Below are 17,301 nucleotides of genomic sequence, written 5' to 3' on the forward strand. Positions count from 1 at the left end.
GGCGCTGCCCCCCCTTCCCTTCCCCCGGCTGCTCCAGGGATGAGCTCATCGCTATTTCAGGTTGAATTTGCTCTTGGCAATCTCCCTGGTAACCAAAACAACTTACTCCCGGTTTACAGGAGATTTATTGGTTGTTTGGTTGGTGTCTAGAGGAGCACACGGAGGTTTCCCCGCACCAGAGCAGGGGCTGGGGGAGGGCAGGGAGGGCAGGGGATGCTCCCAGCAGTGCTCCGGAGATGGGCACCGTGAGCCCTGCAGGGCAGGGAAAGCTGCCTTCAGCTCACCCCTGAGACATGGAACCGAGGAAAGGAGCTGTGGGGCACGGCTTTCACCCACATACACCACAGGTGAGCCCTTAGGGCAGTCCTCTGCCAGCCCAAACAAGTGTTACAGCCTCTGCTGCACATCAGAGTCGCCACAGGGATGCTGTTTGCAATCCTCTCCAGCCAAAAATCAGCAAATCTTTCCCCAGACAGGAATGGTGAGGCCCTCACCCACTGCAAGAAACCCATCCTACCACAGGGACAGATCCAGAGTGGAAGTTTCCACCTTTGGTTATAAACCATTAAGGTGATAATGGCATAAGAGAGAAGGGAACATTATGGCAAGGGGTTGATGACATGTTCTGGCTTCCACCAAAGCAAATCCAGACAGAATTTAACAGATTTGCATCCCCAGTGGGTGCCCTTGTGCTGCTGTGAGGTGAACGTGGGCTGCTCTCCCATCCTGATCCATCCTGGCCCTTTCCAGAGGCAGCACTGAAATAAATTATACATCAAGAGCATTCACCTGGCAGGCTGTGCCCTGGGGAGCAGGACTGCCTTTCAATGGGCAGAGCAAGGGCAGACAGGAAAGTGTATTTCTTTGTGTTGAGTGAAATACATAGCTCTGTGCATTTTTAACGTGAGATGAGACCAGAGGGAGAGAGAGAAATCCTTGCACCCTGAGCTGTTCATCAGTGCCTCTCCACAGTGCTGTCAGAGGCAAGAGCACACCAGGACAATGCTTAGACATCACCAGGGAATTTGTAAGTGGAAGCAAAGCCACTCAGTCTCCTGATTACAATCTCAAATTACTCAATCCAGATGAGGACCACACACCTGTGCTCTGGAGGTGCTGTCTGTGTTTGCATTTCCTGGAACCACAGGCTGCTCTGTGGTTGATGCTGTACCAAAGAGCAGGACACAGTGCCAGGCCCCTGGAATGCTCCTGGGATCCTGGCACTGCCTCTGTGGGCTCTTGAACTGAGCAGGCATCAGTCAGAAACTCAAACTCACCCACTGGATGAGGTAAATCAAGCTAGAAAAATCTCTGTAGCACACAGCAAGAGCATTGTGAGCGCACACAGCTGTCCCCAGGCAGCAGTTTGCTGGGATGCTGCAGCCCTGGGGATGACACACCTCCCAGGAATTTTAAAGAGCTCTTTGCTATCTCAGTGCAACGAGATGAGGGGAAAACCAAGAGGCACACAATGAAGTGCAAAAGGGTCATGAGTCCAAAAATGAGAGGATAAGACAGGAGCTGGAAAGGGAGGCAGGCAGTGCCTCAGAAGTGACTAATTCCAAACCTTTGCCCCAGTGTTTATTATAGAAAAGAACAGATAAGAAAGGCTGATGGTAACAACTGCCAGGGGCAGCCAGTCCCAAGGTAAACAAGCAGCAAATGCCTTGGGAGCAGCCTGCCAAGCCCAGATGGTTCCCACATCTTGGGGCATTTCTTTAGAAGAAAGGACAGCATTTTCTCCCACCCCAGCATCCTCCAGCAGTGGGGGGCTGTATTTAGGGTGGTGTCATAGTCAAGGGAATCTTTGGTCACAGACCACTGGAAGCACATGAAAACTGAATATTCCCATATGAAGGCTCTGAGGAAGAGCTGGGAGCCAACTCCCTGCAGGAAAGTCAACTAACAACCACTGTGGGCTGGACCAGTCATGGCTTTAGTGTGATGAACCATTTCTATTTTTCTTAGCACAAGAAGAAAGGCATGTCCAGCACTCTGGTTCATATGAGGGAGTTTTGGAGGATTGAGTGGATTTTTTGCTCTGTCCAAGCAAAACAGCAAGAGCAATTCTTGCTCTGCCAGAAGCTCTGAGCTCCTCTGCAGCTGAGAGCTGGTGTAGCACAAGAGCCCTCACACTCTGGGACAGCTGCTGCAGTGCTAAAGGGACCCTGAAGCAAAATAGGTGAATTATAGATCCCTGTACCAACTGTGCCTCCCTGCAGGAGTCCCTTGGCACATGGAGCACACACCATTCCTTGTGAACAGGAGTCTTTTAAACCCATCATTTCAGCAGACAGACACCACTGGAGCCAGCCAGTATTTGATTTGAAGCTCCCTCATATGTCAAAGCATCATAAAGCATCATAAATCTGTGAGGCAGATTTTAGTCTCCTCTTTTCCACTCTGCTCATGTTCCCTTTCCAGGCGTGGAAAGGGATTAGAGACAAGAAAGCCAAAAGCTGCCCTGCAGTGATTCTTCCCAGCTGGAATAGTTTTGCCCTGTTCTCCATTAGATCTGGGTGACAAGTGGCATTCTGTACCTGACCCCAACATGTCACCAATGCATCCATGTCCCACCACCTTCAATCCCTCACAGCTCTGACCCTTGGCTGCCAGCTCACAGCACAGCCAGCCCTGCAGGAGGGATGCATCCCAAACACCACCAGTCACTGGGGTCACCTCAAGGGACACAAAAGAGATGAGGCACATCTGTGGAATGTAGAGTGGGTCTTCTGAAAACATCAGTCCAAAGTCAAGAGGGTTTGAATTTCTTATTTACAAAAATAATGCAACTCTGTGACAGCATCCAAACCAAAATTGTAACTCTGCCTGAAAGTTTCCAGCCAGGCACACAACAAAATAGCTGCCCTTCCACCCTGGATTGCAGCTCCAGAGCCGCCAGGAACCCTGCCCTGGCTCTCCAACTTCTTCCAGGGAACTCTAGTTCAGCCTTTTTTTGAAAGAGTGCTTCCAACCATGTCTGTACCATTCCAGCATGGCTATAATGCAATCCTTGCCTGACTTCGATTTTCTCCAAAGCCTTAAATGTAATTTTAGCCGTCTTGCCATAGGACACAGACCCTATTTCCCATCTATTCTGATGGAGATGAAAAAGCTGCAGAAGCAGAAGAGGAAGCAAGCAAGCAAGCATCCATCCATCCATCCATCCATCCCTTCCGTTGTCCCTGAGAGGAGGAATTTGCTCTGGCAGCATCCTTGGCACCACCCATGCCTGAATCACCCTGGAAGCACCCAGGGCCAGCTCCTGCCTCAGTGAGAGCTGCAGGGAGGGCAAGCACTGCCTCTTCAAGGGCTTCTCTGTGGCTTTCCAGCAGCAGCTCAGAGCGGAGCAAAGCCCTGGCAGGAAGTACCCAGAGCAGCCAAATGAGCCATTTCTGGTAGGAGAGTTTTAACTACAGGCCTGGGGAGGTTTCACAGAGAGAAATGCTCATGACACAGCAGCCTCAGCCTCTTGGTTCCAATTCATTCCTGCAGAAGCCAACTGGGGTGATATTCCCAGATATTCTCTGGCCTGCTCAGCTACAGAAAGTCCCAGGTAAAGCACACTGGGGAGAGGAGCAAGCTGGGCTCTGTCCCATCTCTGAACCCCAGGGAAGGCCCAGTTCTTTGGTCCTACACCCAGCCAAGTGGCTACAAACAGGATTTTAGTGGACCCAAGGACAAAAGGACTGAAGCCAAAATACATGACACAGTCCTTCCAAAACCACACTGCAGAAGTGGAAGCATGCATTTATCTAAAGAGCATTTAATTCTTTAGAGTCACAGTGTCTCAAGAGCCATCTGCTTAAAACTCCTCTCTAAACAGAGTATCTAAGTGAAATATGAGGTCTCTTTCTTCCTCCCACACTCCCTCTGCCAAAATCAGACATGAAATGACTGATCTCAGACATTTCAGCTTTGTTGCTTTCCCTGTCTGCATTTCTATAACACAGAAATGAAATAAAAAGCAATCCAAATGAATCAAGCTGTAGTATTTTGACTTACAGTGTATTTTTTATGAAATCACAGGTCAGTTCTGGTGAAGTTTACTGCATAGACATAATTTCAATTATCTTTTCAAGCAAAAGTGAGTCCACCCTGCTCAAGGTGAATAATTTAATCTAAATCTCAGCTTTGCTACCTTTGCTCTCCCACCAGCAGGGCACAAGGTGACAGTGGCTGGGGACCACGAGGGTGACATGCAGGCATGGAGTGCTTGGCTCAGCTCTCCACACATCTGCATCTCCATGTGACCCCTGAGAGCTGGCACCAGAGCCTGCCCATGGCTCTCCAGGGAGCTGCTCTGATTTAGGAGCAATCAAACCAAAACCAATCAAAAGCCTGAGCAAACCTTGCACACTGCTGGTGGTGAAGCTTTTATTGCTTCATTTAATGCCCCTGGGACTTCAGGGCTAAGCAGCACCACAAAAAGGGAAATGCTAAACACAAACTTGTGTGATCCTTGTCCCATCAGCACAGATAAGAGGAATTTTCTACCTAAATCCCCCAGTGCTTCCACTGGCTGGTGAATAATCTTAAAAGAACATAATTCACCCAGGCTGCTGCTGAGGGGACAGTTTTATTCCTGGCTCACATCTGCCTCTCTGCTCCATTTTGTGAGAGCTCACCTGCAGAGCTGTGTGCAGCCCTGGGGTCCAGCACAGGAAGGACATGGAGCAAGTCCCGAGGGGACAAGGATGATGTGCTCTGGGGGATGGAGCACCTCTCCTTTGGAGACAGGCTGAGAGAGCTGGGATTGCTCAGCCTGGAGAAGAGAAGGCTCTGGGAAGGCTTTATTGCCATATTGTATTTCAATTCTTCAACGGGAAGATGACAACAAACTTTTAATCAGGGTCTGCTGCAACCGGACAAGGGCAAAGGTTTTAAACTGGAACAGGTTAGATTTAGATTAGATACAAGGAAGGAGATTTTTACACTAGTTGAAGATGTCCCTATGGACTAAATGGCCTTTAAAGGTCCCTTCCAACCAAACTATTTTGTGATACAAAATGAAGTAAATTCCTTCTTGGGGGCAAGGAGGTCAGTTCCTTAAAGCTTTTATTGCATCCTAGTGCAGTGGATGTGAACTGCAAGCCACATTCATGAGATAAGGATTTAGATTGCAGATGAAGGGCATCCTCCAGCATCACTCCCCTATCCACAGACATGAACCTGACTGGGCTCCCCACCTGCTCCCTACCATATATCTGGATTTTCCATTCACAGTGCAGCTCGATGGAAAGGCTGCTTCCGAAGTAAAGGCCAGCCAAGGCAGGCAGGAGAGTGTTTATTTTCAACTGTTTGAGTACCCTAAACATTGCCTCCTTTTGAACAGCTGCCATTGTTTACAAGCAGAGAATTGTACCAGCATACAGGGAGACAAGCCATCTCTCACATCAGGGAATAACTTCTGCTAGAATCAGCTCAAGGGCCCAATCCTCAAAACCTTCCCCAGCCAAAACTCCTCAGTGCATGTCAGAAACCAGCTGTAAAATCCCAGCCCTGAACTCCTTCCTCAGAGCCACAGTCCAAAATCTGAGCAACTGCCTTTGTGCTGCACTGAGATCTGGAGGGGTTTGGGGTTTTTTGCACTTGTGGTGCCAGCTCTGAAACACCTACCCACATTTTTCTTTTAGGTATTAGTCAAGAAGGAATTTTTATATACTGAGCTCCTTTAAGGAAAAATTAGGAACTGGTTTGTATTCAAGAATGCTGTGTTTGGGAAAAAGAAGAAAAGGGGTTTGTCACTGAAGTATGTGGGTGCTTTTATCATTACAAAAGAAAGTTGAAGTTTCAAAGCCATATTTGGTTGCTTGATCAGCTTTTTGCTTTGTACATCATGGCTTAAGAATTTAATCAGTTTCCTCTTGGAAGTTTTTTTGTTGTCGTTTTTAAAAAAAACACTCTTCCTCTCAAAACAGGGTAAAAGGCTATTTGGTAGGTGGATTGTTTTTACAGTTTTCCCCATTCCACATGCTAGATTTCAGTGGTTTAAAAAAGAATCACATCCCATTCTCAATCACAGACAGGCTCCTGCTTATACAACACAAACTGGACCAGAGTGCCACGCATTAACTTATCTTTTGACCAATTACTAAAGAAAAGATTAATGACAGAAACACCCACCTTGCAAACACATGGGCAAATACAATTTCATTCATGCAAGTGACTTCCCAAATGCTACACCCCTATCTCGGTACAGGGGTGTAGCATTTGTACAAAGCTAAAGGTGTTTGCATTCACATGGGTGCAGCTGCAGGAACCATGCAACTGCCTGATACTCCAAAATACACAAAGAGGAAAGTGTGATAATTATTAGGTAATTCTGTTACTGCCAGCCTGCTCCCAGGGTTGTTCCTCACATCACCTGAGAGCCCACAAAACAGCCTCTGCTTCAGTTATTTCCTCCCCAGCTCTCTTTAAAATCCTCAAAGAGGCACATCTGATCACCTGCCCTGAAAAGCACAGAGCTGACAGCTTTACACAACTCAGTACCACTGCAAATGCCCCCTAAGCACCAGTTCAACTTGGAAGCAAAGAGAAAAGTTGTATTTATACCCCAGTGTTCAGAGCAACCACCTTCCAGGAGGCAATATGCATATCAGAAAAAGAATATGAAAGAGAAATCAGAAGCAAGAATGTAGATAAATCCCATTTCCAAAACAACCCATAAAACAAGCAGTTTCTGAGGTTAACTGAACAAACTACAGAGAAATTGCCTGCTGAAGTGTTCCAGAAGTGCATTACACACCCACAGGCTTCCCACTCCCCACAAACCCTTCTCCGGCAGAGAAAAGACCAACACGAGCCCTGAAATCCAAAGATCTGCGAGGCGTGGGATGCCGGAGCGCTGCTGCCCTGCTCGGAGGGACGATGCTGAGCGGCACGGAGGGAGGGAAGGATGGATGCGCTTACAGGCTGCCGGGAACCGGGGCTGCTGCGGGGCGGCGCGGGGATGGACCGAGCGCAGGGACGGACCGAGCGCTGCGCTGGGCTGGCCAGAGGGAGAGACGCGGCTACCGGCTTATAGCGGGGCAAAAAAAAAAAAAAAAGCCCAACCCAGAGCAGTGATCCTGTCCCAGAAGCAGCTGGAGGTGCCGAGCTCCTCCCAGGGTCACCGCACCATCCCTGGGGGGAAAAGCCCGAGGAGCAGCGCCGGCACTTTGCCAGCAGAGCTGTCCCGAGCTCCCCACGGCAGCACAGCGCTGCCATGGGAACCACGGGATGCTGCAGGCTGGGACAGCCCCGCTGCCCCAAAAAGTGCCAGCAGATGCACTCTCGGACAAGGAAAATGAGGCACAAAATCTTTGCAGGAGGATGCCTTGCCTGTCCTCTCTCAATGCTAAAGGCTTTTCTGGAAGCTCAGTTATCCAGCACCTTCAGGTTCACAGACAGAGTTTGCAGGACACAAGATGAACAGCAGGGATGTTTTTCAAGTGAGAAGTCTGAAGGGAGGGAGGGGACCAAGCTGAAGAGAGCACAGAAAAAATGTCAAGAGGAGCATTTTCTTCAAAGCAGATATGAAAAAAAGTACTGTCAGGCAGCAATTCATTCCTATTTTAAATAAATCCACCTGTGTGTGCTGCTGCACCACACTAGAAAGATCTCACAGCATTCACATTTGTTTTCTTTTCTCCCTTTCTCCATCCCTTATTCTTTTTATATTCTTCTGAGTTTCTCCCACTTACTTCCATTCTTCTCCTATTGGACACATGTTCCAGCAAGAAACTAAGTTTGTTTTTCAACAAGAGGTGCTTGTGTTGGAGCTCTTGCTCTACAAACAGGCTTTTGTGGTGCCTTGGAGAGCCACAACAGAGCTCCTGAGTAATGGCAGGAGAGGCTGGTAGGTGTGCTGGACACAGCACCAGTATCCCTGGAAAGCAGATCATTACACTTGGGCCAAGGAATTTCTCTTTGTTAGTAAAACAAAAACATTGTGTAAGAGCAAACACACTCTCTTTGTAAAAACATTCATATTTTTCTGTGTCTGTTCATTCAACAGGTAAGTCCCACAGATTCCTCCAGCACTGCATCATCCACATCAACAGCACCCCCAGTAGGGACAAGAACACTGGGATGCCCTGAGGTTCAAGGCTCAGACTGCCACCACTTGCCAAGAACAACTTCAGGCATGCATAAAACACAGATGTGAAACACCAACACCATTTATCACTGTGGACTGGAGTTTACACTTGATTTTCAAAGGAATCCAAATACCCATTTCCAGCTCATTTTTCCAACAGCTCTCCCACCAAGCATGAAACTCACTCACCATGATGAGATATTTTCTCTAGTGGCTGTAACTAACCATCAGAGTTACAAGAACATTAGCAGAGCTCCCCTGCCCCCCAGGTGTGAGGTTTGTTACGTGTTTGCAGCTGCAGAGCTCCAGGATTCATGAGAAATTGCAGAGGTGAGCCCCATCAAGGATGGGACATTCAGACAGAGCATTCCCAGTTAGATAAATCAAGGCAAGAGCTCCAGGAGAAACGGGAGGTGCAGAGTGTGAGGATGCAAAGTCAGGTGTTGCACAACTGTAGCAGAACATCCCCAGGGAAAATTACCCTGCAGGCAGCTCCTGTGGGGCTGCTTCTTTCACAAGAAGGAGTTCTCTTGCCTCTGGCATAAACAGAAACAGTAGGAGAGAGGATGGGAAGGGTGCTGCTCCAGGGGTGTCTGTACCAATGGATTCCCTTCTCCAGGACCAGCCATTGCCCCTGTCCCCACAGGGGTGTTTGGGGACTAATCCTGCACCTCTGCAGCTGCATCTTGGAAGATCCCAACCAGAGGATGCATCCTGGAGAAGCACAAGTGCTCTGATAAGTGCCTGACAACAGGCACTGGAGCCCACCAGCAGTGTAACAAGCATCCCCTATCTGCAGGGAATGTCATCGGGAGCCTCTCATTTAATACTTATTTAAAGTATTAGATACTTTATAATAATTATTTAAAGTATTAGATGCTTTTCACATAGAACACAAACTAGAGATTTAATGGCTAAATCCTGAATACCAGTGACCATCAAAAGCAACTCCTAGGCAGTATGTCTGCCAGTTTAATTGAGCAGGAGCTAAATAATAAATTCATCTATTTAATGTGGCTCTAACTGGTTACAGCAGGCTGTTATTTGAGTCATTCATTGCTCTCATTGGACTGCAGCTCAAGGCCTCATCCTGCAGTTGCTGCATCCCTTAGATCCCTGTTGGATTCACTACCCAGTCCCATGTGCACAGCACCACATGCAGAAAAAAAAGCAGAATAAAGTTCTGCAAAGGCACATGGCACAGAGCAAGTGCTTTACCCCATCTTCAGTGTGGCTGCTCCTGCCAGAAATTGAGTGTGTGCAGAACCAGACCTTAAATCAGGCCTTAAAATGACCAGTATACCTGACAGAGAAGAATTTAAGCACTCCAAAGCCTGCACTCATCACAGGAGCAGCTTTATTCTGTTTGGAAAAGAGCACTGGATGATTTAGAGAGCAAGGAGAGCACACAACCAGAGTCAAGGAGCAGGCACTGGGGCACTGCCACATTACAGATACAGTAGAGCACTATAAAAATCTCAGCCAAAGCATCAGATTAAACAAGAATAAAGTGCAAGAATGACACAACTCATTGCAAAGGACTGAGTCAACTCTGAGTCAATCCCCTGTTACCACCAGTTCTTGCTAAGGAAGATAATCAATTACCCTGCAAATTGATTTTTGGCAAACACAGGAAATAAATCTAAAAAGAAGGACTCCAATGATCCAATACATCCCTGACTAGTTATCCAAACAAAATGAACTATAAGCAGAAGCACTTAAAACTGAGTTGGCTGAATTACTCACCCAAACCTATCTGCTAGGAAACTTTATTTGGAGATGGGAGAGCTTGCAGAGGGTGTGGGGAGGCTGCTCCACAGCCACGTGCTCTGCAAGAAACCCTGAGGGCAGGACACCCCCAAATCCAAGGGCTCAGCCCAGAGCAGGGATCATCTGCATCATTGGAGAAAAAGGAGTGTTTTCATTCATCCTTTGGGTCTCTGTCAGATTCCATTAAATCCCTCTGCAGCCACAGAGGGGGAAACCCTCCCACACCTGGGGCCTGGTTTTGGCAGGGGAAGGAGGCCAGGGCACCGTGGGGTGAGTCCCTGCAGAATGCCCTTCATGTGCCCCATGGGTGGGTTTGGTTGTCCTGCCTCCCACATGCCAGGCTGGGTGTGACACATCCTGTCCATGGTGTCCCCTAGGCAGGGCTGGCAGTGGTGACAATCACCCTGTGTGAGATGGAGCTGCCCCACTCACCTGCCCGAGGTGGGACCCCATGGCCACATGGAATCACAGCAACTCTTCACTCCAGCAGAGACAATCTCCACACACAAACCCTCCAGAGCCCTCTTCTCCCAGGCCTTCCCTCAGCTCCAGGTGAAAATAATCACCAATCTCCCTCATTAAAGTAATTACCATCATTATCCCCTCTCCCCCCATTGTGCAAAGCAATTGGGAATGGTTCTCTACCCCTCCAAACAGTCCAAAGCAGCTGGGAAAGGTTCTCTACCCCTCCCCACAGTCCAAAGCAGCTGGGAAGGGCTCTTTTCCCCCTTCCAAGTTGCAGTCTGAGGGATGCAGCTATTTTGGCTTTAAGGTACCATCACAAACCCTCTTGTCTCCCATCCACACTGACTCCCCAGGGTCACTGCCCTGTTAATTCCCTAATGGACAGGCTCCATCCTCCTTTCACCACACAGCCAGCTGCTTTCACCAGCCCTGAGAGCAGGAAGCCTTCCCAGCAGAGTCAGGCACCCAGGCTGGCTGCTCCTGTGACATCCACATCCCTGGCTGGGTAGAAGTCATCCATCCTGTTTTGGATGGGTTCCTTTTCCCCTGGAATAGAAAGCATCCATGCTCACACTGGGCCTCCCAGCTGAAAGGAGAACTATCATGTTGGAAAGCTGATCCCCTGAGGTCCCACTGGTGGCTCCCTCCTGAATATGTCCTCTGACTTTTCCAAAGTCTGTGTTCAGCCCCAGGTGCACACCTTGCCCTGCAGTGAGTCATTTCAAGAGAGGAAAAAGAAAAGAAATAGGACAAGAGATCCATCAGGCTCCACACCCTCAGCCATCCCACCACTCTTCTGCCCTGGGGGATAACTGGTGGCCAGATGGACCCTCAGCCCTGCAGGCAGCTGGAACTCACCTGACACCAGCAAATTACCTCACAGCAGCAGCACAGAGTCTCCAGGCAGGCAAAGTAATGGAAAAGCTGAAACACTTCAGAGTCATTCCTCTCTGGGAGTAAGGGAGGGCTTATGGAAGGTGTGGTTAAAACATCAGTGATGCAAAGCCTTTTCCAGGGAGTTTAAACACATAACACACTGCCCTGCAAACTGATGCACAGGAGAGCATCACAACCAGCTGGCCACTCACTGTGGGCTGTGATCTCCAGTGGGAGCAGCCAGGCTGCCGAAACACAGACATCTCTGTGCTCCTGCTGCAGTTCTTCCCACCAGTGTGGTTTGGAAATCATACACATACACAGGAGTGAGGGTGAAATTCATGAGGGGCATCAGTGGATTCTTCTTCTTCACTGGTTGAGCAAACCAGAAAAGGACCAAGTTGTCCTGGCCTCAAGTTGCACCACGGGAGGTTTAGGTTGGATATTAGGAAATATTCATCTGCTCAAAGTGTGGTCAAACATTGGAACAGGCTGGCCAGGAAAGGGGTGGAACCACTGGCCCTGGGAGAGTTCAAAAATCATGTAGAGACCTGGTTTAGAGCTGGGATTGACTGTGCTGGGTTAATGGTGGGACTCGAGATAAGCTTTTTCAAGCCTTTATGATTCTGTGATTCTTTTAATTTAGTGGGTAAACCAGCCAGTCACAAAAAAAGGATTATGATTGTATTAGGTGACATGCACAAGACTACTCAGCTTTCCCCAGTTTAGTGTCAGAGTATTTCTGTAGCACAGCCCCAAGATACGATCAGCAAACCTGGATCAAGAGATCAAAGGAGATTTCCAAAAGCTGGACAATCACCTGCTGAGAGCCTGCTGGTGAATAAGCCCATGACTAATTACAGTGGCTGTGTTGTGACACCACTGCTACTCAGATTTTCCTGAGTGACACCAGAATCTGCACATGGAGGAGGGATCTAGCTAAAGATTGTTCCCACCTTTAAAAAGCAGCTGCAGGGATGGCTCAGCTATCAGATTAAGAGGCGCAGCCGTGTCAGCCCTCTTGGCGTCCTTTGGCAGAGTCCAAAATGCTTCTCCCAGAACAAGTTGCTCCTTCTGTGCATGGAAAATTACAAAGGTGACTCCCATTTATAAAAGATGATGCACCAGAGCCCTGCAGGAATGGACCCATCTGTTGACTGTAGCAAGGTTACATTTGGAAAAGGCAAGAGAAACTAAGGTTTCCAACTGTCTTTCCAGCAACAATTTAAGTTTTCAAGGAATGTTGGCAGCAGTCATAGCTATTTATCTGCAGCCTGCAAGGGGCTATTCAAACACACCAGGTTTTCTGCCAAGGGCAGGGCTGAGGTTTTCTGCTCTGTGGTTGTTTGAACTTCAGCATTTCCACCCACACTCGTGTGCTGGGTCCTGGTGTTTGTCCTGCTGGATCAGAAGCAGGGATGTGGGAGCAGCAGGCAGCTTGTGGCCCCACATCCCTGGGCAGCCCTGGGAGTGCCAGCTCTGCCCCTGCAGCCCCACACACCAACCTCATGTCTGTGCAAACCCACAAACTGGACTGTGGGGAGCAGCCTGGCCAAAAACCAGCTCTGCTCCAGCACAGCTGCTGCCATCTCCAGAACTTTTCAGCCACCCTCTGCTGAAGTCAAGTAAATTTCCATTGACTTCAACAACTGCTGGGGCAGTTTGTTTAAGTGTTTCCAGACTTTGGCCCTTACAGCAAACACCTTGGCCAGACATTAAACAATAACAGGAATCCATCAAATATTTGAGTATTTGCATATGTCAAACCAAAAGGTTCTTGGTCCTTATCACTTATCAATTCCTGGGTGGATACCTACTGAGAGAGATTTAACAGAGGCTTCTAATAGCAATGAGATAAAGAAATGGCAATATAATATAAGGTTTTCCTTTAAACAGAGTAAAGGGATTTGTGATGATACACATTATAGACACATGTATGTCTTTATTTTACTGTAAATAATTACCCTAAAGTTGGTCTTTTTTCTTGGTGTGAGACTCACCAGGAATTTTATGTTCCAGATTTAAAAAGATGGCTTCCAGGCATCAAACCAAAATTAAGCTTCTTTATTAATTTCAGCTTTAGATTTTAGTCTAAGAAAAAAATCATTCAAGGTACCCACAGACTAACATAAATAAAATACACATTTTAATAGCAGAGGAAAATTTCAAAGCATGACAAATTTCATTTTGCCTGAGTCTGCAGCTAAAATCAAATGAATTAAAAAGCTGAGAACCATGAAGAAACACATACAATTGGATTAGATCATTCCATGAAGATGAGAGACAGCAGGCACAGAATGGGCTGGGGCTCACAGTGTTTGCTGCAGCTCAGGGCACCAAAATTAAATTCCCCATCATGGTACAGACTGTTTACTTGGCTTGGGCAGGGTGACAATTCCAGCCCCTCAGGCAATGCCTGCCTGGCTCCAGGGCTGCTGGGAACGCTTGGGCACACTCCAGGGAGGAGCAGAGGTGCTCAGAGCTGCAGTCCCTGATTGTTCACCTGCCAGCCTGACCACCATGAGGGATGTGCTCAGTGTCCCTCAGGGTCCTGTGTGCACACAAAGTCATTAATAGCATTTTTTGCTCCCCTCCTAGGCAGGCAAAGATCCATGAAAATTTAAAATGCAGGCTTTGCATCAGCAGACAGGTAGTAAGAGGACAAGTTTCAGACTCAATAGTACTCCATGGAGAAGATTCTGGTTCCAGAGCAGAGCTGGAGATGTGGAACCACAGCAATAGGCCCACCCAAAGCTCCTGTGCTGCCACAGCACCCTGCAGCCCATGGCATGGGGGCAGAGTCACCCCAGCCCCTCCAGCACCTGCCACCAGCATGTCCTTGTCTCTCTGGCTGCAAAGCCTGGAGCTGGGGAGTCTTAACAAATGCTCTGCTGGCTCCTACGAAGTGATTTTCCGTGACTCACAATTAATGCCCGTGAAAATCAAGTTTAGTGTCATAGTTAATGGCACCTGAACCTGTGCAGAGGGTAAATTTGGTGTGATCCAAGGTACCAACCACAACACTCCCTGTGGTGCCCAGGGTTACACCAGGAGCAAAGTGGAGAAAGCAGCCACTCGTCCAAGGCTCTGGATGAGCTCTGTCCCAGGGCTGGAACTGAAGCCAGCCCAGCTCACCACACCCAAGTGTCTCTGCAGAAATCAAAGGCTTTTTCTTTTACATAAAGGCACTGGGAATTGTGCTCAGACCTGCGCTGATGTGATGTGGAAAAGCCAGGTCACACCTTTCCACGTTTTCTGCTTTCCCCTTGTGTCCAACAGCGCTGGCCAGATGAGCATTTTGAATTTCTGTATCAGACCAATTTTCCCTTTGCTGAAAAAACAGATTGTATTAAAATTATAAGACTATTGATGGAAAACTTAGTCACAAATGAGGTTGGGGTTCTTATTCTCTATGCCAAACAAATCAAGGGAGTGGTATCACATTAAACTATATACTTTATGTTAGCTTCATACTTAGGCAAAAAGTAAATTTGTGCAAGATTTCCAGAGGCTTTGCTTCACAAACAGAAAAAGAAATAGTCATGGGAAAATTACAAACAATTTGGCACTAAGGAAATTATGAATGCAATTTCCTGAGCTCAGTGTGCTGAAGGAGCTGCAGTAAATAGCTGTCAGGCAGCTTTCTCCAACAAAAGATTTTAGATTTGATACCCAGCTGTGAAGGAGATTTCTCTGTGCTGGACTTTTGTTCTCCTTCCAGTCAGATGGGATTTTCAACTGGCTTAGTTTAGCTGGCACAAAGGGAGCATGGGTGTGTTGCCTTTGGTTTAACCAAATTTTCTGGGAATCATCCCTTAAGTAAAAATGACAGAACTCACTTCTTTGCTGAGTTCTGCTGAGGAAAATTGATTTAACGATGATTTGAAGTCAAACTGAGAGACCCAAGAGAAAGATCTCAGACATATGCAGGGCTACAGAGAAGCTGTCTTCCTGCCACTTCCAAACTGAAATAAATCTCTTCAGTAAAAGCAGATTGGGATTTTTTTTTCCCTCAGCAGCTCAAGTGAGAGTTGGGAACAGAAGATGAAACTGAACCAACAGCAGGGGAAAATATTTGGCATTAGGTATTCTGGATCTGAGGAAGAAAATTAAAATTGTGCACAGACTACTTAGATTTTGATGAAACAGCCCCTCAGGAGAGCAGCTCCCTGCCAGGAGGGGTGACAGAGGCAAAAAGAGCTCTGGGTGCTGCACATTCCCTTTGCACCTCCCTGAAGCAAACCTGAGCTGGTCAGTGAAAAGTGCTGCCATTTGGGGGCTGCTCAGGCCCTTTTGGGGGCTGGTTTGGGAGGGGCTGGACCCTGCCCAGAGCTGCTGGTGCAGGTGGGTGCAGTGGGTGCTGTGATGTGGCAGCAGAGGCAGGAGCAGCTCAGGCTGCAGGAAGGGTCACTGCGAGCCCTGGCGCTGCCCCTGCCAGTGTCCTTGGCAACCCAGAGCCACAAACATCCAGTGGCAGGAGCCAGGAGGGACAGAGGCCTTGGCCAAATATGAAACCTGGTAACTGGCTATAAATATTTACACACTGGCCTCAGCTTTACTCGTTCTGCTGCATCAGAGGCTGGGCGGCCGCGGAGCGCAGGTATTAACTGTGCTGCTTGTGGTGCTCCAGGACTTCCAGCAGCACCATCAGCTCCACTCCGTGTCCTGAGCTAGACTGGGTGCTCCTTTTCCCAGCCTGAGGAGCCAGTGCATCCTTCTCTGCTGGTGGTTATCCACAGCAGGAGTTTTGCCCCTGTTCCTGTGCCAGCCCAGCCAGCTCTGCACTCAGAACTGCTCCAGCACCAGCCGGGCCCCAGCTGGGCTCTTCTCCCTAGAGCCATGGGATTCAGTCTTGCCAGCACTGCTGAGGCCAAATGCCAGCTATGGAATCTCAAATTGAATATCTGTAAAGCCAGGATGATCCATTTTTTCCAGGGATTTTTTTTCTCTCAACCCCTCCACCCTTGTCACGAGCACCATCAGTCTATTATCAGCTCTGTCACCAGAGCACAGACTGCAGCTGAAGCAACAAGTCTCTGCTGGAGCTGAGTTTAGGAATGTCACAGTGCCACAGGCCTGGCTTCTCTCTAGCAGGACAATAGCTCTGAGCCCTCTTAGGCATCTCACCAGAACTGAGGTACAACACAGCAAATATCTCAGCAACAGAGCTCCAGCCTGTGCAGAGCAGAGAACAATCACAAGGGAAATTTGTTTGCCTTTTGTAAAAATTTGGATATTTTTGTGTGACAGCAGACACAGACCTGGGGTCCCAGGGTGGAAAACATTTCAGACATACCCTGTGCAGTTTAGAACTGTGTCACCTGAGCTGGCCCATCAGAGGAATCCTTGGTTTTGCACTTTGAGAAATGGACACCAACGCAAACAGTGACCTCAGACCACTCAGACATCATTTAGCTAAACAGCTTTAGGATGTTCAGGGCTATTTCAAAGCTAAAAATTAATGGCAGAGTATAGGGGGAAGGGAAGAAATTTGCATTAAACCTGGCCCATCTGTCACTGAGATACACAGACATTTCCAATTCTCTCTTATTGCAGATGTCAAAAGCCTCAGAACCTGTGAGAATTCACATAACATATCCAAAGCACCAGTGATTAATATTAACTACCTGAAAAAAGGGAAAAGCAACCAATGCTGCATCTCTTGTTCTCTTTTCTCTTGTACCTGTGGGAATTCTAAGAGTGAGCTGTATCACAGAAGAGCAGATTCAGCCATCCATCATCAAAGGGTGCAGAGGAGACACTTCAAGGCACTGCAGGGCCTGAGGATGCTGTGAGGATGTGGAGACCTGCTGGCCTTAGCTGGTTTTAAGGTCATACCCCTGGAGCTACTACCCAGAAAAGGTACATCTTGGTTCAGACCAGTGCTGAGAGCAGGAAGGGCATGAGAAAAACCTTTGCTGCTGTCTCAGCCCAGGCACATTAACATTGCCAAGTGTTTCCATGCTCAGCCAGTTGGTGTTTTCCTGTTCTCAGAGCATCCTTTGCCCTGCAGTGCCTGCCCTGCCCAGCACAGCACCCATGCGGGTAGGCTGGCATAACTGCCCTGCCTGCTGCAGGTGGAAGGGCTGACACGCTGTACAGAGCTG

The 17,301-nt window shown here is 48.2% G+C and overlaps 1 protein-coding gene across 4 annotated transcripts in view; it reads right to left on the minus strand.

Annotated features, from left to right (window-relative positions):
• FHL1 (four and a half LIM domains 1) overlaps positions 1–6,994 on the minus strand; it is a 28,370-nt gene extending 21,376 nt beyond the window's left edge. For 2 of the 4 annotated variants that reach the window (XM_031062669.1, XM_031062667.1), the window contains exon 1: positions 6,916–6,994. The gene's annotated coding sequence lies outside the window, so the exon portion shown is untranslated. Of the gene's footprint in view, positions 1–6,777; positions 6,879–6,915 lie in introns of those variants that run through there. The other 2 variants (XM_031062670.1, XM_031062668.1) reach the window with 1 other exon arrangement.
• Positions 6,995–17,301: the final 10,307 nt, after the last annotated feature.

The sequence above is a fragment of the Geospiza fortis genome, unplaced genomic scaffold, assembly GCF_000277835.1.
Source record: "Geospiza fortis unplaced genomic scaffold, GeoFor_1.0 scaffold874, whole genome shotgun sequence".
Classification (NCBI taxonomy): Eukaryota; Metazoa; Chordata; class Aves; order Passeriformes; family Thraupidae; genus Geospiza; species Geospiza fortis.